General features: G+C 39.6%; 1 protein-coding gene across 2 annotated transcripts in view; it reads right to left on the bottom strand.

Annotated features, from left to right (window-relative positions):
- Window positions 1-24,001, bottom strand: part of syndig1l (synapse differentiation inducing 1-like) — a 178,209-nt gene that overhangs the window by 43,511 nt on the left and 110,697 nt on the right. For both annotated transcript variants that reach the window (XM_029496212.1, XM_029496213.1), the window contains one exon: window positions 17,174-17,352. The gene's annotated coding sequence lies outside the window, so the exon portion shown is untranslated. The remainder of the gene's footprint in view (window positions 1-17,173; window positions 17,353-24,001) is intronic.

Here is a 24,001-nt window from a genome sequence, read left to right as displayed (position 1 = left end):
TTCTTCACCATCTGTTATTGAGTCCATATGAGTTACATTGTTGTATATTAGCTGCAGGTATTACATTTTGATGCTGCAGTTGTCCATATTAGACCCAGCGTCACCGATTTTATGACCTCATGGGTGGATCCATCTTTCCAAGGAATCATGATCAGTCTTTAAAATCTCCATTTTCAGTACGTAAGTAGAGCTGTAAAACAACTGGGAAAAAAAAGTCTCGTAAAGGTGGAATAAGTATGGTTTTGACTTCGTGGTGGGGTGCAGTATTTGAGTTTGAATCTCCACTACTGCCTCTCTGTGTGGCTGGCTGAGATTGAAACACTTTATAGGTATAAAGCCTTCATTGCATCTCCATCCCAGCAAGGTAAAGGAGAGATGTGAAACTGAGATCAGATTTTAAAATGAAAATAAGAAGGCAGCACTGCAGAATAGTGGTTAGCCCTGCTGCCCCACAATAAGATGGGTTATGGTTCCCAGCCTGGGGTCTCTCTGTGTGGAGTTTGCATGTTCTCCTCATGCCTGCGTGGGTTTCCTCCCACCGTCCAAACACATCATGTTTGGGTTAACCGGTGACTCTAAATTGTGTTGGTCCTGTGATGGACTGCTGACCTGTCCAGGGTGTACCCCTGCTGTCACCCAGTGTGAGGTGGGATTGGCTCCAGCACCCCCCATGACCTGGAACCAGATAAGCGGTAGAAGATGAATGCATGAATGGATGAATGAAAACAAGAAGCAATGCTTTAATCAGCATTAAAAAGCCTGAATGGCAGTAACTCATCTGACCTACAGGAGTTAAACTCATTCATGACATCACAGACTTCTGCCTGCTGTGCTGCTAACAATTTGATACAATTTTCAGGTCTCATTTCAGAATCCTGATCTCAGTGTGGGTTTGATGTCGCACTAAATCGCTTACAAGTGTGAAGTGGAAAAAAGTGGCCTGGCATCACATACAGTAGCCAGACTAAAATTCCATTCAAGTCTCTAGTGCTACATAAGTTAGTTAATAGTTTTAATGTCAGAGACTTGCATATGCAATATGCTTGCATATACTATATGCAAGAATCTTTCTTGTCTTTCTCCAACAAGAACAGATTCACTTCAGCTGAACACCATTCTGAGAAACGTAGACAGTCGCTCTCTAAAGGAAAAACAGGTCAGATTGACAAGTTGTGAGCTCATCAAGAAGAGAAGTGACAACACATAAGCAAAAATTATTCTTTGAAATCGCTTGACATAACATTTTCTTGAACACAAAGAAGAGGAACTAATGAACTAATGGTGTAAGCTGCCGAAAGAGTTAAACTTGAGTCGTTTCTTATGAGAAAACACAGATTTCGAGGTCCTAAGGAATCGTTTTAAAATTTAAGGAAAAAAGTCATCAAAAGCGTTTGCAAGGAGTTGATCTCAGATGTACTGCTAAACAACAAACAGAAACGAACATCTCCTGCTTGATAGCACTGATAGTAAGAAGAACCAGGTCCTTTTTTCAGTGTGTTTCTGTGACGTTTGCCATCACTAAAGCAAAAAAAAAAAAAAATCTATTAATCTTTTGTTAACAAGGTCTTTTTGCTTAACATCTCCCTCTAATGTCCACCATCCACTTTAAAGGGCTTGAGAAAACCATTACATTACAGCAACCTTGGAAAATCCTATCAGTGAGCTTAAAAGCAGCAGCACCGATACTGATGCATTTGAACACAGTTTTCATAGTTCCGGGAGTACTCAGAAAAGTGTCCATACAATCGTAGCTCTAAAGCCTCTCTTGTGACCATGTGTAATGCAGTGAACAAAATGGGATGCTGGCAGCCAGGGGAAGCATGACATTTTGAATCAAGATATGCACCGTAACACCCAGAAAGTCGGAAGTTTCTCCCTTTTGACAAATCATTTTCTTTTCTTATTCTCTCCAGGCGACTACAAATTCAGCCACTGGGGCTCTTTGCTTTTATCTGGCAGGAATCAAAAGTGGCATACGACTGCAATTTTTTATGCTATTCGACTTGTTCCATTGACGTTGAATGACGATGAATACAGAAACTTACGAATATGACACAAATAAACAGTTAAAGGTAAACTAGTAAAAAATGATTCTTTAAAAAATGTATTATTTACCTGCGGGGAAAAAAAACACAGGATGGCATCATTGCTAATGGCAAATGTAATGTGCAATGAAAATACTGAATCAAAGATTCAAAAACAATGGTGAATAATATACTATATCAAGAATACTGTGCAGAAAACCAACATTCACTGCTCCCATATACAATGGAAAGATGTCTGAATAATGCCTGCACTCACTCAGCTCTTAGGAATACTAAATAATACTACTAATAATAATAATGTTGGGTTTTTTGCCAGCTTTCCTTGGGATAAACATAGCCTAGCTTTATGGTTTAAAAAATGCTATAAGCTTAGCTAAAATTGAACTGAAACTAGAATCAGATCAAACAACAACAAAGCCAAATCAAGTTAAAAGTGAATCCAAATTTGAGCTAAGAACCAGTCAAAATTTAAACTAAACCAATCTAAAATGTAGCCTGAAACAACATAAATATTAACTAAAACCATCACGAAAATAATTGGGGCACAAAAAATGTGAAATAAAATAAAAACAAACAAACAAACAAAGCTAAAATGAAAATGCCCATGAACTAGTTAGGCTCGTGTTAAAAATCATGTTGATCATGATTGTTGTTCCAACACATTGCAAAGTGACTTCAAAATGATTGACAGCATGTGTTGTTTTTTCTCAGATAACTGTGTCAGTAATGTTTCTTAATTAAAGAGACAGTCCAGCACAGCTAAGTAAAAGGAAAGCCACCTTTTCTTTTAAGTCCCTTTCTCTCCTTGCAGCCGCCATGTAGTCTCGTTCCCCCCAGAGACACTCCCTCCTGTCTGGCTGCCCACAAAATCTCCCACTCCCTCGAGAAACGATGTGGAGCCAATGCAGAAAAATCAAGGAAATCGATTCCATCATTGTCTTGTATTCTTTTATTGTCTAAAAACTGCTATGTTTGTGAGTGAGATGAGTGTCGTTGGTTATAGCCTCCCGATGGAACGATGACCGAAAAGCTGTGTGGAACAACATGCATTCATTTTCTGCTTTTGATCATAACCGCTGGCCTTTCCCTGCCCTGAGCTATCCAATAGCACATTCACAGCAAGGGCTACTTATGATTTCACATTCTTCGGTTTTAATATGTTCGTTTAGGACCTTCAACAAAGGTCAAAGAAAATGATTTAGCTCCACATATTTTGAATAAAGTATTATTGCTTGGTATATCACATATGATTTTTAATGAATGATATAAGCCCAGCATGGCTGCTGTATTTCCAGAAAAGGGAAATAAAAATGCGAAAAAGGTATCCAAAACTTCATAATAAAATTGTGAGTCAGTTCTATCATTGACTGGTACAACATAATTCGGGGGAAACAGCCTTTATTAAACTGTATTGTATTCACACTTTGCTCCATGTTTACAAACCAATGTTGAACAGCCAGCCTTCATTCAGACCAACACAACTTTCATTAATATCTGAGAAAGCTCCCGCGGATACGAGGAAAGAAAGAATTGTTTACAAAATTGTATTCAGAACCAGCAATGAATAGAAACATTTAGTATCATTCCAAGTACATTTCCTCACAACGCGTGTATGCGTGCTGTTTCAGACAGGAAAGTTTGGCCTTTAAAAAGTTGTGTGACTAAAATTTGGACAATGCATCATTTCAGATTAAATGTAGTTTCGTTTATTTTATTTTATTTTTTTTAACCTTAATAGTCACGACTCAACCTTATTTAAAATGATTTCATTTTATTTTATTTGTTCATCAGTCATTTTAATGGTTACGTGTGACTTGCCCCTCACTTTAGATGAGGCATCATCAGCACCTTAACTCATTTCCCCTCTGCTCTGCAGCTCTTGCTGTGCACATTTAAACTGGCACCTTGGGGAACCACTAGAGGTGTGAACTATTCCTTTTAGAGGAGAAAATGGAGTTCACACAAACCAGCTGACATTTAAATTCTCTGAGGAAATGAGCAGATAGAATAGAACCTGCAACCTGAAGTCTTATTAGAAACATTTTTTTACCCAACAAGGATTCCGGACAGATTTAAGTCAGCGGCTGACAAATAACAGAGAGCTCGAATAACAGTTCTATTCTCTTCTGCCGTTTTTATACCGAATATATAACTCTGTATATGTTCAATTTTGTATTTGTAGCTCGTGGTTTGTATAGTTTCTTTTTCAATTTCTTATAAAGTATTTTCTATATGATTTAAGAACTTTAAATAAAGACCCCGCCCACACCCCACCTGTAACAGATACAGGCTAACGAATAGAGCCAGACCCGACTCGATTATTTTCTGCAATCACTTTAAAGGAGTAAAGTTTTTCCTGGTAAAATTTTGCTTATGCTACATTAACAGTTGTTGATGAGTTGTGTCCAGGGATGGATAGGCGAAACACTCTTGATCACCTTTTTTTCTTATACTTTTTAATACTTTTTCTTTATTTTGGAGTTAGCCAACTGATGTCAGGTTACTTTCCAATAGAAAGTCAAATTTGCAGTGAAGACTGTGTGCTGCTCAGGAAGCATATTACAGCCTTGTGAATCAATTACATGTGTTATGATACACACTCTGTAATCATATTTGCTCACCAGGCTTATGTATCATCAAAACATGCACTTGTTTCTGTTTGTTTGTTTATTATAGTTATTTCTTATTTATTTATTGATGTGTTTTTTTGTGGTCATTCGCAGCTTGTATACATGGTTAATATTCATGAAATTATGGCTGGAGCTTAACTTGTCAGTAATTAACAGAGAAAGGCTTCAGATTTGTCATTTGAATGTCTCTTGCTTAAAAACAATGCTCTTAAAGAGTCAAGGAGACACTAAACGAAGCAGGAAAATCATTATTGGTGTGTTTCTGTAATTGATGTTTGTGAAGGATGTCTGTTTGGTTTTACGATGAGTTAATTTTTCTTTTAGCTCCGTCTTGTGAAATTATATTTTAAATTGAAATAAAACCTCTGGAATATTCTTATTTGCACATTTCATTATCAGAACTGCATTGCATTTTGCAGGTTTTTTTTCCCCATGGAGGCTTTTAATAGGAAAATGCTGTCTGGTCTGTCTGTGATAAAGTATGTGTTTAGAAACACCTCAGGTCCACTGCAGAGGTGTGCATACGGTCTATTTCTACAGGAATATAAAGCAGTTCAACAAGCAGCCTTAAACAGCTTAGACCTTTTTGGAAACAAGTGAAAAGAAATGCCAGCTGCTTTCAAAGGACTAATCCTGCAACACCACCCCATAGGTTTTTTTTTTTTTCCTCCTTGCTTCAAAATACAAAGCTGATTTTCAGAATTTAATTCAGGAAAATGAAAGGCTCTGGGTGGACATTTTGTTCAGCTCTATTGGTTCACTCTGCATTTGGACTGAATTCAGTCACTTTTAACTTAATGATTCTGAGAGGGATTCTCTCTTTTGAAAAGATATGACAACTGACGTTTTTTCTTTTTGTTTTTTTTTTAACTTTCTTCCTTTGAAGCTTTTTCACTTGGCACAATCCCAAAAACGTTTTCCACATTTTATCTTTGTGACATGCCTCACCCCTTTCAACCCCAAATTCATTTTGTAATGGCTTACTTTTTGAATAAATTTCCTTCTGACAACCCAGCAATCGCTTCCTTTTATCTCATTATGTCTTCACATTATTTGTCATTCTACTTTCCTCTCTCTGTCTCCCAGCGGGCTGGATCTTCCTCAAATCCCCCCTGATTTAGTTCTTTTCTGCAGTATATAGTATTTATAGGTGTTGGCTTTGCACTACTTTCTATTTTCAGGATTATTACAGAGGAAGTCAGCATTTGCTGTGAGGCATCAGTGAGCTGCAACTGAAGACCACTACGCCTGACTTCCCAGAAAACTCTCTCAAAAATTAAATTTAGTTTTACCCCCAAAAATGTCTTAGTGTGTTTTCTGAACTGTCACTATGGCTGTTGTCCACTCTCCATAGTTTTTCTCAGTCTGGGGTAGTTATTTCTGTTGTGCTTTGCACTTTAGGGCAACAGTGTCAATCAACATAACCATAAAAATATGAGTTTATTCGACTTGCTGAAACATTTTGTGATTGAGCCAAAATGACAATAGTCAGTAGTGGAAACTCAGAATGGTACAAAGAACTGTACTCCCAACAGGTTAAATGGGTGGGCTGCTGACACAATGACACAATAATTCCACAAAGTGACACCTGAAAAATAAATATATGGCTGTTGTTTGGAACTGCCACAAAAAGTTTCAGCAAGTCTGGTTACTGTTGTTACACTTCTCAGATTCATATTTATTTCGTTTTCTCATATCTCTCCTATAAATAGCGCCAAATTGATTTAGTTTTTTGGAATGAACTAACTGATCAGCCATAGCTATAACACTATATTGCTTTAAATCACTGAAGCTATCCTAAATGACCTTGGCAAAAAAAAAAAAAAAAAACCTCCCCACTGGCTGAAATGAAAATGTACTGAGGGTAGCTAAAATAGAATAGAATACTATGAAATGTACAACAAAATTTGGAGTGCTACTCCTAAAAGATACCACAAGCTAAAAAACAACAACAACAACACATACTCCACTCATTCAAACGTACAATAATAACACCACTAATAAGATATGTGGTGGATGAGGACTGCAGTTACAAATTGCACACAGTTGTGCCACATCACAGTAGTTATTTTGGATGTTTGAGTCCGTTCAAAGTGCTTATTGCTGTTGGGAAAAAGATGAGCTTGAGTCTGTTTTGAATGATGTATAAATATGCTATAAGCTATAAATATGCTAGTAAGATTCATTCATAATACATATGATCTATTAAGACAGAGAAGGTAGCGCTGAATAAAGGCATTTTCACTAATGGTTGGTGTTTGGTGTTTTCAAGAGCAAAGGTTAAGAATTAATTAATGAATGAACTTTAAATATAACACTTTCTGTGCTTAATAAGTTTGGCTGAGGTTTCTCAAGTGGACATTTTCCTAAATCCAATATAGAGTTGCCAACGTCAGGATAAGCAATGTATACTTCAGCAAAAAGTCAGCTAGAGCCCGAACATTTGGATGTTGTGCTGACTACAGCATAACCACCAGAGAACGTGATGCTGCGAGGAGTGGCAGGCCAGTACAATCCAGGGAGAAAGAGAGAACAATGGTATCTTGACTGACTCAGAAAGGGACGCAAATGAGCTACTGGCGTGCTTAGTGAGTGTGAAGTGGCAGATTCAGCCCCTGCTGTCAGCCCCCTCTCAACCTCTTCCTCTTAATGCGATTAAAGGCTATAATTAACCCCCAAGATGCTTCCTCCCATGACTCACTGACAACAGTCTCACAGGCAACTCAACGGATGAACTTATTCTTTGTTTTAGTTCCTCTGTTCTGTGCGACTGAATTTGTTCCATTAACCATCTCTCTGTTTATTTCTCTTTACACTTTCAAGCCATCCAGCTGTCTCATCTGCGATTCATGAAATCAGATTTTTATCCCTTTAAGTCTAACTGCACTTCGATAGTTAGAAGAATTTATGTTGAATAAAAAAGCGTAATATTATCCATCAAATCATTCGAAACTCAGACAAAGTTGCCGACCAAGTAGAATAAATAGATTTTTCTTATTTTAAACATGCATACACTCTTCCACTCGTCTGTGTTTTTAAATGTTGAGTCATTATTGAGCGGATTGCAACAGACAGATGTGCAGGTGTGATTTAAATAACAGAGCTTCTTTTCTTGATGGAAGAGAGCGGACCTAGTGATTGATTCCCTTGTGCCTTGCTGCCGCAGCATCCTGAACACCTGTCTGAGCCGTCACAACAGGTCTGCACACTTGCCAGTCTGTAATGCTGCTAAGTAACAGCAAATTGGCTTCAACGCGGCGCCGGATTGATTTAAGGGGTATGTGGACTACTTCCAGTTCTTACTGTGGACAAAGGCTTAATTATAGCATGTCCCTGCGTGCTCTGCTCTTATCCAGAAAATGGAGCTTGATATTCATGGAGATCACCGATATCCAATATGGAGCTGATGTTGATGCTTTTAAAATGGTGCAATTTTTTGGTTGGATGAATAAAACACAATTTGAGCAAACTGCCTCTTGTGAGCCACAGATTGCATGTTCGCCTTGGACAAGTAGGGAACTCAGAATCTTCTGAAATGGATATAAATAAGGATATGGGGAGGGAGAGCCACGGTGCCTGAATTATTTCTGTAGGTGTAAAGTGGTGATTGTAGTTGTGAGACTGCATGCCTGTGCGCTTTACCATATAAACTGAACATGATACCAAATGTCACCCATATGCCGGTAGATCATTTGTATTGGCGCCGTCCCTTCTAACATGGCAGCATGAAATGAAGTCCATTTGGAAGCTGTGGTGAACATGACATGTGGGCTGTCCCTTCATGCCCCCATCTAACAACCAGACAATGGCTTTAATGGCTTCTTGCTGTGATTTGTCTAAACTGGCACTCAGACATGCACCTGCAGAGAAGTTCCACACACACACTCACATCAGCAGGTACCAGATGGACGTTAGGAACAGGAATGAAATTGCATGGATGAGCCAGAACTCCAACCATCCGTGAAACACTTGAGAGAGAGGCTTTGTTTAAGAAAATCCAGAGGCACAGCCCAGAGATACCTGCCACGGCCATATGATGTGCCATATGATTACACACTTTGCATATCTAGTCAGATAAATGTATATGGTACAGTTAATACATGATCCCCGAGCAGCAGCAGGACGTTGGAACAGCAGTGATAGTGAGGCTCTGAAGCTCACAGCACCAGGCAAGGCTTTGAAACTGATTGTCCAAGAAACACACGACCCATCAGGCATGAATCCAAGCTCACTGGGTTAAGAACAACGTCTGACTATAGCTATCTGTTTCTGCACAAAAATAAAGTGGCAATACGGTCAACTGGAAGCACAGCAGGCCATCCGTCATTCCTGCTGTGTCTGGATGCTGTCAATCCAGGGCGAACTCAGTCGTTAACGGAAGATGATTAAGAGAGACAGTGAGACATGCCTCTTTCTGACAGACATGGTGAACCTCATACTTAACACAAACAAAGCTTCTGAGGAGAAGGAATGTAGCAGGATGAAAGAAACAGGCCTCGTGTGTTGCCCAACATGACAAATACATTGGCGTCAAAATGGAAATTGTTATATTGCCTTCCTTTCAGAATTAAATCTATCTAATATTTTCATTCTGCACAGATAAGTAAATGTAGTACATACTTGTATTTTTACACCTCACAAAACACAGGTACCTATTCAGTATTCCTGCTTTCATTTTGCTTAAGTTGGTCCTTATAAAGCAGTTAGGAGTGACACAACTATAACACACAGCAGTAATCAGTTTAATTGTTATACAAACAAAATGAAAATGAATCTAATTTAGAGGAAATTGCACACTGACTGGTTTCATTAACCTAGATGTAATCAAATGAACACGCGTGATGTGTACATTACTCAACATGAACTCTCTCACTATATGCTAAATATGTCGAAATGCACCGTTGCCATAAAGATGTATCAGTTTCCTAGCAACACTCTTCTTCTGTCTTCATTTCATTCTTAACGGGAGCTGATCACTGCAGGACCATGCTGCACACCACCCTGTGATTAAAATCAGACGCTACATGGCACTTCAGACGAAGGAAGGAAAACAACATTTGTGTTATGTGTTCCTTACTAAAAATACACCCAGTGTCAAACTCATCCCCACCAACACCACTCCCCTGACAGTGTATTGCAACATTTCAGCATGACTTGCTGCACAAACTCACTATCAGTATTGTTGGTTAGAAAAAGAAAACAGCTCTGCGAGCAGGATATATGAAGGGCTGCATGACTTGTTGTCCCCCACTGTCCTCAGCTGTGGGTTTGGTCTACACAAATCATAACCAGGTGCACCAAGGACTTGGGAGAGTTTGGGACTGTTAACAAATGAGCCTGCCAGAGTTGTTAACCATGGTGCCCAAGATTATTACTTCCAAACTCGCTTTTGCTCAGGCAAATGCTGCATTTAACAAAATGTGCATGCTATTTCAGGTGCACTTCATCGTCTGTTGCAGTAACAGCAGAGTGAGAGGATGAGTCAAACCTTTTGGGTAATATTCTTATTCGCTCTGTTGCTAAGGATTAGATGAAAAGCGTGACACTGTCCACATGTCTGTATGGTTAAAATGGTGCTGGCTACAACAGCTAAATGGCTTAGCTTTGTATGAAGGCTGATAAGAGGTTAGAGCGAGCCCGACTGTGCCCAAGGTCAACAGAATCTACCCGCCAGGAAAGTGGTCTGTTGAAGTTGGAGTGTTAGGTGAGAGATTTTGAACGTCTAGTCTGCTTGACCAATATTAACATTCTCATCAAACCTTGGAGATGAAATAAAACCCCAATATAAAAGTACTTCCTGGTGGGGTAATGACTTATAAATATCCTGGTAACTTCCTGGTAATAAAAATGAAGCGAATAACAATATTTAAATATTTGTACAAAACGGGAGGGTAATAATAAAGCTGACATCTAAAAGTCAAAACATGGACCTAATATAATTTATTACTCTGACATGATTCCTCAATTTCCCAGTTCTCTATTCCATTCGTAGATGATAATGTTATCTTGATATTGCTAATATAGCACAGGTATTACTATCATGTTACTGCCCTTTTATTATCATGAGATGTTTTTCACATAAGCAAAACCTTTCCAAAAAAAAATATGGAATATAAATGTTTTTTCCTTTTTAATCAGTATTTCCTGGAGTTTCCAAAATATTACCGCCTCAGTGCCAGGATGAGAGCCAAACTGGTACAAATGAATACACTCCCACGGTGCCACTTGCGCAAACATTAAAAAAAAAAATTCAGAAATATTTACAGATGTGTACGACATTGTGAGAGTCCACTAAGTGACCACGGTGTCCTCTCTGGGGAGTACAACTGATTCCACTTCCTGATTACCATGGCAACCTCCATTTCCATCACAGTGTGATTTTGGATAGGATACTCCGTTTCACCCAGCCTGCCATCTGTCTCTCCAATATGGAAGGTTTCTTTCTTTCTTTCTTTCTTTCTTTCTTGTTTTTTCTTTCCAAAAAGGAAGAAGAAAGGCATTTAGGTAAAAGTAGAAGAGGAAAGGCTTGGCAGAGCACCAAACAGTCTCCTTCCGCTTGTTTACGTAAATTATTCATGTTCTTGATGCATTATGCAGCCAGTATGAGATACATGCAAATCGAGCAGCACTGTTTCGTGTTTTGTCTCTATCTAAGCAGGTAGTAATTTGGCATGCTCATAGTCATACTGAGCTCTGTCTAGCGTCCATTCACCATCTATTCTGGGCACTGAGCCTGACTGCGGCTTCATCTGAATAGAGAGATGGGGCTGTGATTTTGCCCGTATATGGTTTGGCAAAATTATGGACATGGCTCTTATGCAGAAGTGAAGGTCACCTAAAGACTTCAGCTGCAGTTTGTAGGTGGTATTGTAAAGTGGAAACTATTACGGGTTTGTTACTTTGTAACTGTTAAATGAGAGAACTGGACCAGATGTTGAATGAAAGAATTTAACCTCCATTTTCATTCTGCAAAAGCGGCAGAGGAAGCAATTCAAAATATATTAATGCCAGGCAATAACATTTACATCCCAAAAATTTGATTCTATTTATTTCCTTTAAGGAGACTATACCTTGGCCAGCACACTTTGTCCTTCACGTGCTCCCTGTCCCTGCTGGAGAGAAATTAAATGGAAATATGTAGTTGATTGTTGCCGGCAATATAAGCAACAGGGGAGAACCTGGCTTCCTCTTCAATATGCCTTAAAGCAATAACTTCACACAGTTTTATGAATGTCACCGTCTTATACAGTTCAGAAACATGGCAGACTGAGACTAAGTTGGTTTTCCAATATCAGCGGCTGCACTGACTCTCAGACACTGACGCATGTTCTTGATAAAAAAAAAAAAAAAGGGCTCAGGGAGAGTTCCACTGTGAAAAGTTGAATAAGGCTGTCTCGCAGACCTATTGAGCTCTTTGTCTGCACTATAGGGACTGCAGGCAACAACCCACAACATATAGCTTCATGACGTTAGAAGTGAGACCAGATGGGAAAATCAAAGGAAAAAAAAAAAAAAAAAAACACATTTGTAGGTATGAAAGCAAATTTATGTTTTTCATCCATGTTTAAGCCATTTCATCCAATAATATGAAAATTGTTATTGATTACAAAACAGTCTCACTTTGGCTCTTGCCCTTTCATTTCAACTATCATTAGTTAAAGGTTTTAGCCTGGGGCCCTCAGCCAATGCTAGCTGAGTTTGGCTCCTCTGTAACCCTGCACTGAAACTGAAATAAACTGTTACTGAGCAACCAGATGAAATAATAGCTGTACCGTAGTGCTAATGTCTGTTTATAAGTGACTATTCATACATGCATTGAGTTCAAACACCATCTCATCCCATGTGCCAACGGAGAGGGCTCTTTATTCTAATCATTTTGCTACTCTGTTTTGGATTTGGTCTTTAAATATTTTCAGTGAAGGTGTCATTTAAGTAAATGGCCATTCTTTATTTGTATGGCTCTTTTAAATTATCTTTATTGAGCATTTTTAGTTTCAAATCCCTGTTTTGTTTTTTTTTTTTGCTATAGATGCACAGCTAAATTGCAGAACAAGATGGGTTAGGGTTAGGGTTAGGACAAATAAATAAGGTGAATTAACTGAAGGGAAAATATTTTGGCAGATCTAGTTTTGGTAATATAATTATTTGACAATGTCATTCTGTCTTTTGCATATTTTACATATACAGTGCTCGTTGTTTTTGTTATTAAAATGTATTTATTGAAATTTTATTTCAATAAATATGCTTCCCTCCATATCTATGAGTGTGCGCCAACAAATGGACATCGTTTGGTATTCCAGTCAGTGAGGTCACCCTCTTACTGTTTCAACAGAAGAACCTACAGTTTAAAGACGACACCAAGCCTTCTGGCATGAATTATCACCTCTGTTCAGGAAAAAAGTGAAGACAGCTCCCAGGCCCCAATTCATCACACTGTCTAAATACAATTGCACAGCCGGCCTGAGATCAAGCACACCATTTATTAACTTGAATCTCCTGGTGTCAGGCACAACACCTAATTCATCCAACCACTGAGCTGATCCCATGGGCCTTTTACTCTGAGACAAGTGGATAGATCCTCCTGCTCAGGACCTGTGGATGTCTGGCACATATAAATTGCAACTGTTTTGGTTTGGATGTTTTGGGTTTTTTTTTTCTTCCACTTCTTGTGAGACCTCTCACTACCTTTACTTCCTCATGGAGGTGAGTAATCTTTCCCTCAGTCCTCTATCTTTAACGGGCTATAGTGTGGAAGGCAGATTAAGGGGTAGACTACAAAGAACAAAACATCTTTCAACAAGTTGTGTTGACATATATTTAAATTTACATTTCAGAAATACTTGGGCATTTCATTATTCCATGTCCTATTCAACATCAAGGGGAAAAAGTAACTTTTCATTTATAAAATTTTGTAAAAACCAATTCACCAAGGTATACCCTAAGTGCAAATACTGGAACACGCATCCGACACTAAAATGACAACATACATATCGCTTCCTCTTCTTCTCATCTTCCTTAATTGTTTCCCCTACATAGATAATTGCTTTTCACCTCAAAGTGTGCAATTACCTCTCAAAAGGAGAAGGGATATACATAAAATGGTACGGTTGAGAGGTCTCTGTGGGGGCACTTTTAAAAATGGAAAAAGAAAAATGAATTGCTGGTTGAAACAAGAAGCAGCAGACGTCATTTGTAAAAACAGAAAGACCAAAAGACATAAATGAACATAATACTAGTCCAGTGGCAGCTAAAACTATTTCTTCCTTCACAGCTTGTTGGAGCGTTCCTGCAATCTCTGCTTTTACCAATGCACTTATCTATACAGTTGTGCTCAAGCCTTGGGTAATGTTTCATAATGGTGGGAATAACAAAATCTTCATTATTCTGAAGGGCCTTGTCACAACTTGATCCAATAAGGGGGTGGTTGATGAAAGCACTGCAATCTCATTTTTTTTACTGACCTCACAAAGATTAATTCAATTGAAATGCATCTGAGAGATTGTCTGATTGTTTCTCCTTAGTTACAGCATGCCCACATGACTCCCCCCCCAAATATTATCAATAAAAATGCAAAAGAATGCATCTTCCATTCCTATTAATTCAATTCCCTTGTCTCGCTGTGCTTTACTGCTGACTACTGTGTTTCATCTTATTTGTTTTGCCAGGCTGTTTTTATTTATTTATTTATTTATTTTTTAGAACTGGACTGTGAGTTCCATGGTTTATACCAACACCCTGGTCACACACACACACACACACACAGAATGACTTCTTTCACCCATATTTTGTTTATAGCCGTAAAAAAGCCTTACAACAACTACCTCCTCCTTTCTTTTATTCTGTCTCATTTCTGTTTGTCAGGATCCAAAAGTGACAGATATAAATGGAAATGTCAGCAGCGGAGTAGCTACCCATCCTTAAAGCGGGATAATGGCTGATCTGCTGGGGATTTCCAATAGGGACTTGTCTCTAACCCCCACATCCTCAATTACCAACCAGCCTCCTAAATGACATCACAGCGCAAGGAAGAGCCAAGAAAAAAATCTTCAGCAACTAAATAAATTTCATATCCCATCTTCAACCATCCGTGACGTGGAGCTATGGTAAAATTTATCATGTTTTCTTCTCCATCCAGACACACAAGTAGATGTGCATTTAGATGTCATGGATGAAGCTGGCAGTGGTCCTATGGGAGCTGCATACTAGATTCATTTATTACTTCTCGAGCACATTTCTACTATGTGCATGTACAGTGAAGGTCCAATTCCTGCTCATTATAGCCCTTGGTGAGAGAGAGAGACGGCACGAGAGAGATTATCTCTATTCTTGCTTGGATATCTGGACACCTGCCTTCCCATTGAAGTAAAAGGGAACACGCTTTACAACATTTGGAGAGCATAATACAGCACACAACACATCCAAGAGACTGTGCTTTTGTTCTTAAAAGGGACTGTGACTATCACTTATCTTCAGAGAGCAATGTTTCTCCTGCCTCAGCTTCACAGATGCATGTGCTACTGTACGACAGTAAGGTTTGTTGTCTCAGCTGCCAACATGTAACACTGATGAAACATTTTGGCACATATGCTTCACTGTGATTGGATTCAAGAAGTCACATGTCAACAACTATCCCTATGATGAAAGTCACTCGTCCTCTCTTTTGGGGGACGCTGCTAGTCGGTTAGAAGAAAGCTTTCCTACACTGGAATATCTGGCTTAGGGTTGTTAATGAAGGCTGCAGACAGGGAAAGTGTGCGTGCGGCAGTGGTGCAGGTATTGTGTAGTTTCTGCTGTCGTGTAAACACAGGCACCTTGTGTCACTGTGAATGTTGGAATGGTCTAATGAAGAGGAATTGCTCCTGTCGGCTCGCATTAGCCCACACGCTGTAAAATCTGAGCTGTGAAATCCATCATATTGCAGGAGGTAATTATGCATGCATAATTGCATCATGTACAGAGCATTCCGACAAAAGCAAATAAATGCTTTTTTAGATAAGATGGAAGTATCTTGTTCCACAAGCCAGTCATAACAGAGTGCAAGCCTCCCAAGCCCCTGAATAGCAACCAGGAATTGGGAGGTTTTATGAGGAAAGTAGTGTCTGGTGATTTGTGTCCTGGTGTATGTTATTAGCAAACCACAAATACCATAACATAAAAGCACGTAACCTAATTGAGAGGGCAGCATGTGTTGAGGACACGATGATTACCATGTTCATTAAATTCATTTAGCAGTGTTAGCATTCTACAATTTTCTCATTAACATGAAACATAAAATGCAGTTACAATACAACACCACAGCAGTTGGCTGCAGTGAAATGCTAAATATATGAAAAAACTAAAAGCACCTGGTGGCATTTACTTTGTATTCTCCACACTTGTTTCTCTGGAGAAAAGACGCCTCATTTGTGTTTCTAGGGGGGAAAAATGAAGTCAGATGCATCTTGGGTAATGCCAAGGGCCTTTTAAATTCCAGGGTTTGACATGGTGAATGGATATTACAATTGTAATAGAATTCTATAGTCTATAATCCTGACAACTGAAAGCCTAGCTCTACATTTTGTGCTTCCTCAGAATGGGTGTCATTATTATGTCTTCCTGGTCCAGTGGACCACTTTAAAACATGTATAATCACATCTACTTATCCTCATTCCCTGCCTTTGCATGGATAAATTGAAACCACCCATCTTCCATTTCCGCAGATTACAATATAATAAAAAATGCATCCAATATCTCAGAGTGACACACAGAAATACATTTTTTCTGCATGATATATTCATCTTTGTTATTCACTTTGGATTTTACCCCTACAATATTGTAGTAATTTAGACTAATAAGACTAACTTAATTATTCAATTCGACACTGTGCTCATCTTGATAGATTTCTTGCAGGGAGAGTCGGAGTTTAGTTCTTTGGTCATCTTCCGGTCATACGCCATTTTGGATTAAACCCCAAAACAATTCATTGTTTGAATTGTATTCTACGAATGTAGCCAGGTAGCTTGTTAGTTTCACTAAGATGCGACTGAAAAGGTGTCTCCAAACACCACAGCACGAAATCTATTTAAAAGTCTGAAGAAATGTCACATTGGCCGTGTTGGCTCCAACGGACAGAAAATGTCTGTTGTCTATTAGTTAAGTGACTAAACTAAACACAGAGGATTTAAGCATTCCTTTAAGAACTATAACAATAAACCATTCAGGCACAATGTGGCTTCAGCTGTTTCATTCATGTCTTACAAGCACTTGTTTTCCTCACAGCTAGACAGCTATCAGCCAGCTAGTAATATCCAGCCTGGGAAAACTCCCCTCATTTTCTCTCAACTCTGCATGTTGTAACTGCACAGTTACAACCACACCCAGGTGTTTTCATCTGCAACAGCCGGAAGGTGAAGCCTGACCTCATCGGTATGGCTGACACCTCCAGTCACCCCCATAACTCCCCCAACCTCACTCACCCCCTCAGCACTTACTGAGTCCTCTCGACAGATCACCACATACCTTTCCTGAGAGAATCCTCGACGCTGAGTAATTAAAATCTCCTTGTGGAGTCAGTCGGGAGCAAAGTGAAGAGCAGCTGGAGCATGGGTTTGGGACAAGGTTCAGAAGAGTCAACTCCGAGGAGGCTTGCTGGTCTCATTCTTCCCTTTGCCGAAAATGGTGAGGAGATAGAGGACACTCTGGCAACAGAAGATAAGGAGGCAGATGGGAGACAACTTTAGTTTCTACTATGACTAAGAAAAGATTGATTAAACAAATAGGAAACAGTGTTATGGTTCATCTGGGGACAGATAGAGGCTTGGTTGAAATGTGAGATCCAATTTACATTGACATTCAACAGTTACCTTTGGCCACAAAGTATTAAAAACTCAAATTGGATGGTCACTCTAATCCCTTCAATGCTGAATCCAGCTCTAACTCGCCAAAGGGATTGACTGCTGGTTGTAAAGCATAACAATATCAAGCAGGGCCAAAAGTGTTCGATGGAGATTAAAGTTGTGCTTGTGTGTGTGAGAGCGTGCGAAGAAACCTATGTCTTGCAACAACAATAAGCATCCCCAACTCTATCATTCCTCTTTTTAACCGAGACACCACACACACACACAGAGAGCACAATACATCAGCAATTCAATCAAGCACTATTCAGGCAGAAAGCTATTTGAGTTGTCAGAAGTAAAATAAATCCTGATATGTATTATTGCTGCCATACTTAATGTGCAATGAAAATGCAAGTCTGCAAGCTATTGACCTGAGACGTTTTGTCCCTTTAATGAGTCTAATACATAGAACTATACATTAAACCGGCTTATAAACCTGTGGGCCAAAAAAACAACCAACCTTCTGAGAGAAATAACGGGAGAAAACATGACACATAACAGAGGCTTCCAAAAAGATATCATCCAGATGAAACTTTAATGAGAGAAATGTTCGGTTTCTATTGTTCCTGTATCTCTCTGGCCTTGAATTTGTCAAGAGGTGGGGCTTGTCACATTGTTTGTTTTTCCCCTTGCCTGCCTTTCTCCAGAGCACTCTCTTCCTGTGGCCTGAGTGTGGGCCTACAGTGGCAGGGAGGCATGGCCTGGTATTCGCAGCTGAGCAGACCTGTATTCCATCTTTTCCTCACCAAACCTCCTGCACTTAAATGGCCTGCTGAATGAGCTTCAGGTTGTACCCCAGTGTGTTTCTCCGTGCTCTCCTGTTACATCGGAGAGTTCAGCTGCTACAGGAAGAGGTTTGGCGCCACTGTGTTCCTCGCTGCTGCTTTTTCACAGACTGTCTTGCCTTGCCTGCCAAGAACGTTTGTATTCTCTGTAGTTTTTTTTTTTTTTGTTATGTCCTTTGTTATGAACCTCCACCTTTTGGACATTGAATCATGGGCCTGAGTGCCAATCAGCCAGCATACCTGGCCGCCATTTTTGGTTTTGTGCCTTTAACATAAAACACTTTATGTTGTATGGTGTTTTAGTACTAGGACTGTGCTTTGCATTGGGTTGGGTTACTGTACTGTTGTATTGTTCCCAGTCTTGGGTTGCTTTGCCGCTGCCATCTTGGGTCTCACACCAAAGGCGCAAACCATGACAGAATTATCCTGAATTGATTGAACCCAGATATTATGCAGCCTGATCCTTTGTCATTTTTCTTCATTATGTTGCTTGGCAGGAAATTACTGATCAAAACAAAATGAAAGTACTGTCAAGCTTTTTGTTGACTGGAAAATCTCTGTCTGCTCACAACTTTACCACACTTCCAAATTTCATAGGTATTTAAATGGGCCTGTTACTGTACTCTCTTATTTCATGCCTGTCTCATCTTCAGCATCTTTGTTGTCTCCAGTTTGTTTGTTTTTTTTTTGTTTTTTTTTGTTTTTTTTAACTCTCTGATGAGGTCAGAGAATCTACTATAGCCTAAAGGAAAAAAAAAAAAATCAAGACATATTGAGAATTCAGGTGCTGGAATATTTTCAGACAGGAGAAGTATATTTTAAATCAAAGCAAATCTATAGTCTCGTTTTTCTTCTCAGTTCTTCCCCAGATCTCTGTGCTCAGCTCCCTCAGCGCTATGTCAACGCCATAAATCCATATGGTCTTCATCACAATTCAGTATAGAAATCCTGTAGTTTGGTGAAAGTATAAAAGAAAAAGAATGCTTTCTAAGAACTGCAAAAAGGGCCAGGAAGGTAGCAGGTAATGTGCATGCTTCAGTTTCTTTGTGTATGCATCATTTTCTAGCTGTCTGAGCGTCAGCCCCTCTATAGCAGAGCGCTGAAAGCATTCGGATACCACTGAGCTGTGAAGTGCTCCATAATTCCATTTCGGAGGTGATTGCTACCTCAATTCTTGAAGAGCCACATCTGCAAGGTTTCTACCTGCAAACACTGAAGTGACAAAGGACATTTTCCACTCACTGGTTTGTGACTGGTCACAGTCCGAGCTCTGTCTTTCTTTCAATGAGTCCCAGGTTTTAGATAAAATGCCTCTGATCTGATACTTTTTGATGCACTCTTAAATTTTCTCCTCGGGGTGGGTGAAGAAACAGCCAGGATTTATCCTGTCACATGTTGAATCAAGCAGCAAATTGCTTTTAACTTTCAGCAGATGACAAAAGAAAAAAAGAAGATAAAACCCGTTTTCCCCAAAACTTGACAATATCCTTCAGCAAGTGCAGAGTTAAAACATTTTATCTACTGCTGAGGAGCCTTTGAGGGGAAGCCGGTGAATTTAGAGAGGGCTTCAAACCAGAGGATGAACAAATACCTGGGGTATTACAGTAAAACAGGTCTTTCCTGTGATGTATGCCAACATTATCTTTTGCTGAGTATTGATGGATCCAGCCTTTGTCTATTTAAGTGGCAGGGCTGACACTTCATTTTTAGCTTTACATTCCAGCGCCCATTCAAAAGGAGGGTGTTAGACTTTGTCAAAGTTCCTTCTATGCTTGCATAGGCTTTCTTTTTGATACAAGGAGGAGCCCGGGTCATAAATCGTAATGCAGTAAAGATACAAGTGCAAGGAAGGAGAATGAATGAGAGAAAAACGGGACTTGAGGAGAACAAAGAGCAGAGAGGGAATAGGGGGTGGGGGTAGGGGGGGTATGGGGCGCAGAAGGAACATTGAATTCTCACTGGAGCATATTATGAGTGAAATGGGGGGTAGGCGGTAAATTACAGGTAATTTGTGTCACGAGTTGGAAGATTTAAATCACTGGAATCAATGTCAAGGAGAAGAGAAGTGATATTGCGCCTGGTCAACATTACAAAGCAGAGGAGAACAAGGGTAATGTTAATGGATGGGTGGAGAAAGGGAGTTAAAAGAGTGAGAGCTGGAGAGGAGGTCAGGTAAAGAGAGGGATGATTTTTCACTATTCTCTCTCTGCCTGTTGGCAGGTGTATGCACGCATCATTACAGAGTTGAAAAATTTATGAGGAGTAGATGGCAATGACTTACTAATGACCTTGACTGACCAAGAGCAGCGTCAACATGATGAACTGCAATACTGTCAAGGACATGAGAGACGAAAGGAGAAAATTATCCAGACAATCAAAGCGCCCTATGTCTGTGAGCACACTTCTTTTCCCCCTCCTCTCCATCCAGCACTTTGCTTTTTTTTTTTTTTAAATAAAATCTTAAATCTGCAGCCTTCTCTATTTCAGCTGGATGTTTCCCAAACCAGACGGAGTGTAAATGTCCAAGTTGTAAAATAAATAAATAAATAAATAAATCTAAAAAAAAAGAATAAAATGCTGTGTTCTGAGGAAGAAAAATGGACTTTCACCACAGCTTGCATTGCCGTTCATTCTGCTGTTTTGTACTGGCTGCTGGTGGCTGTGCAGAGATGGTGCTGACTTCACCTGCCATTTACAGCTGTTGTGATGTTTCTTACCAGTTCCACAACATCTGTGTAAGTAGAGACAGTCAGATTGTGCTCTCCTGACACAGGGCCTACAAAGTCCACCAGCAGGTGGCCATACTGAGCCCAATAGCTGTGTGTGTGTGTGTGTGTGTGTACAATAAATTAAGTGTCATTTTTGCAAATGTGAGACTGTGATATTATGAACACAGCAGATTAGACCAAAGGCATAAATCAGTTGAACTGATAGCACAGCAGAGGATCTATAGAAATTCAACCCTGATCTCTCTTCTTTGCATGTTTAATAGTTTAATAATGGATGTAGCAATTTTTTTTTAGAATTAATGCCTATAATTAGTTTTTGCTCCAAGTTCAAGTTCTCCAAGTTTATTGAATTTACTTCTTTTGTCCTCACGAAGTTGAGATGTCCAACAGCCGTGAGCAAACAGACTGCAGTATTTCATGTGTCACCTGTCAGTGACAGAGGATGTGAAGCAAAAAGAACAAAGATGGAATTAATCACAGAGCAAAATGGAGGGAATCATTTATTGCTGATGACAGAATACCCTGAGACCAAAGATAAGGAAATCCCATTTGTAGGAAACGGCCATTCAGCACTTTTCAGCATAGCCCCGTTAATAGAGCAGGTCAGCCTGTGGGTCGGCGGAGACATAGTGCTTCTTTGCTAGTGGTGCACAGAAATATATGTAACAGGATATTGTTACTGTGTGAATGGGGTTATCTGTATAATATAGAAAATACATCCAGGCTTGCGGCTCACTGCCCAATGATGGTGATGTCAGATTTAATGCCGCGCTATATGAAGTTACTGTGGCAAAACATAAAGATAAGAGAGGATTACAATACATTTGTAGAAACGATTTCATCCTTTTGCTACATTTGTAAAAGTTCCCATACAGTGCCACGTGTCTTGAGCACTTAATTAGCGGCGGCAGACTTCCCAATCGCAGAGAAAAAGTGATGTGAAGTGGCGGATTACTTCCAGCCTGTAGGAAAGAATAAGAACATTCTGCTGGTGTTTTGTTAGCTTGTTAACAGAGTTTCTGTCTGTCTGTATATATATATATATATATATATCCATTAATAATGAATTATGAACATACATTTCATGTTGGAAAGTTTTATGGTGCACCTCTAAACAAACAAAATTAGTGTCTGAGAGCTCTGAGACCTGTAAGTTGCTTACTAGCCTCTATTTCCCCTATTCTTTTGACATATTGAATATCACTTTGGCCATTAAACTCTTAATTTATCTCCCCTCTTTCTGTTTCTCTTTTAATTACAGCCCCTGCTTTGGTCGAAATCAAACAGAGACAATTAAAAGAAGATTGTTTTCAAACCACTCAATCGGGCTAATGAATAGATCTGGAATACAAACTAGCTGGAAACTTTCTACAAAGTTTGAAAAGGAAAGATTAAAGGCTAGACCTAGTGGTTATATTTCCAAAAGAGAATGTTGTTGGTCAGGAGGCATTTTAATGTAGCGGTGTTGGCGGTTATTCCGATTTCTATATGAGATAAGCTGACCGATGAGCATGTGATGGCTAACAGAAGGGCTCCTGTCAAATACGCAGCTTAAATGAGGGCGAAAACGCTACAATCTCAGATGCACGTCACTGGAGGAGGATGCGAATGGTGACATGGTACAAGAAGGTTTCAGCGTGGGAAGCCTGCTCTGATGTCCGACTTTGATAAATTAACAAACCAACCCACAGGCTTGGTCCTGGTGGTGGTGGATGGCATTTGCAGGTGCACTGGGAATCTATTACAACTGTACCATGGGCTGTAATCGCATTTGAGCCCTTTGCAATCAGCGATAAGTCAACTGGACAAAAAGCCAATTATCATTTTTCCAGACCAGTCCTCACACTGCAAGTTGGAAATGATGAGTAAATTGTGCCGTGGATGTCTCTCTCTCTCTGCCTTTTCATGGGTTTATGTGTGGAAGAGATAATGCCCACTATCGGTTTGGACATATCTCTGTGGCCCACAGCTGAACACAGATTTAAACTCATTCCGGTTTTCAACTCTATTTGTCCAGCACTTTTTACTTTTAGCTAATGGTTCCACGCTGACGTGAAAATCCAAGACGGATTCCAAGATGGATAAACACTTTACCTGCTAAATGTACAAAAATAGCATGTTACTTTCAGCGTTTTACATTGCTGATGTTAGCATCAAGCTCATAGCACAGCCTTGCAAAGGGCACGGCTGCAGAATCTCGTTTTTCAACAGCATTTATGTACAAGCAGTGTAACTTTTTTAAGGACCACACACCTGGAAAAGAATACTCTTTGGTGAGAAACACTGAGCCTCAGCTCATCAGCTTTCCAAACGACGCATATGCTCATGTTTCAGAGCAGGCTGGGACTATTATGAAGGGAACTCACACTAATGGGATGAATGGACTGTGCCTTCAAAGACCTAATGCATAAAATGAACATGCACCATAATGCAGGTACCTCATCATCAGTCAGTAAAATGAAACATCGAAACATAAACACTCTCTCTGTGCATGATTCAGGCATATGCAGAGATTGGAGATGGTGGTTTAAGTCGCTCAAATTAGATTGAGCATGTGGCCATCTCTTGAAAAAATTTTCTCAGATCAAAGCAGACCAAAGCCAAATTGATTCATGAACACATGCAGATTCCACAAGCTGAAGGTAGATGTGTGGGTGTGAGAGTCAAGAGCAATAAGCACTGGTATTTTTGACATGCTGTATTTATCTGTTTGGGCACACCAAAACAACCCTGAAGTGTCTGCTTTTGTTCAGCTGTCTAAATGGTCGACCAGAATCTGGTAAAACGGGTCAGATACCTTAATGTGTCTAACAAAACCTATTTCCCAGATGTTATTGCATGTGTGTCATTGCGTGGCATTCATCTCAAAACCTTCACATTTTGCAAATAACGTCACTGACTGAGTTGAATGAGAATATACAGCTGTTTTTTTCCCGT

This window comes from Echeneis naucrates, chromosome 24 (assembly GCF_900963305.1).
Source record: "Echeneis naucrates chromosome 24, fEcheNa1.1, whole genome shotgun sequence".
In the NCBI taxonomy this organism is placed as follows: domain Eukaryota; kingdom Metazoa; phylum Chordata; class Actinopteri; order Carangiformes; family Echeneidae; genus Echeneis; species Echeneis naucrates.
The sequence above is the reverse complement of the archived record's forward strand: the minus strand, read 5'-3'. Positions and strand labels throughout refer to the sequence as shown.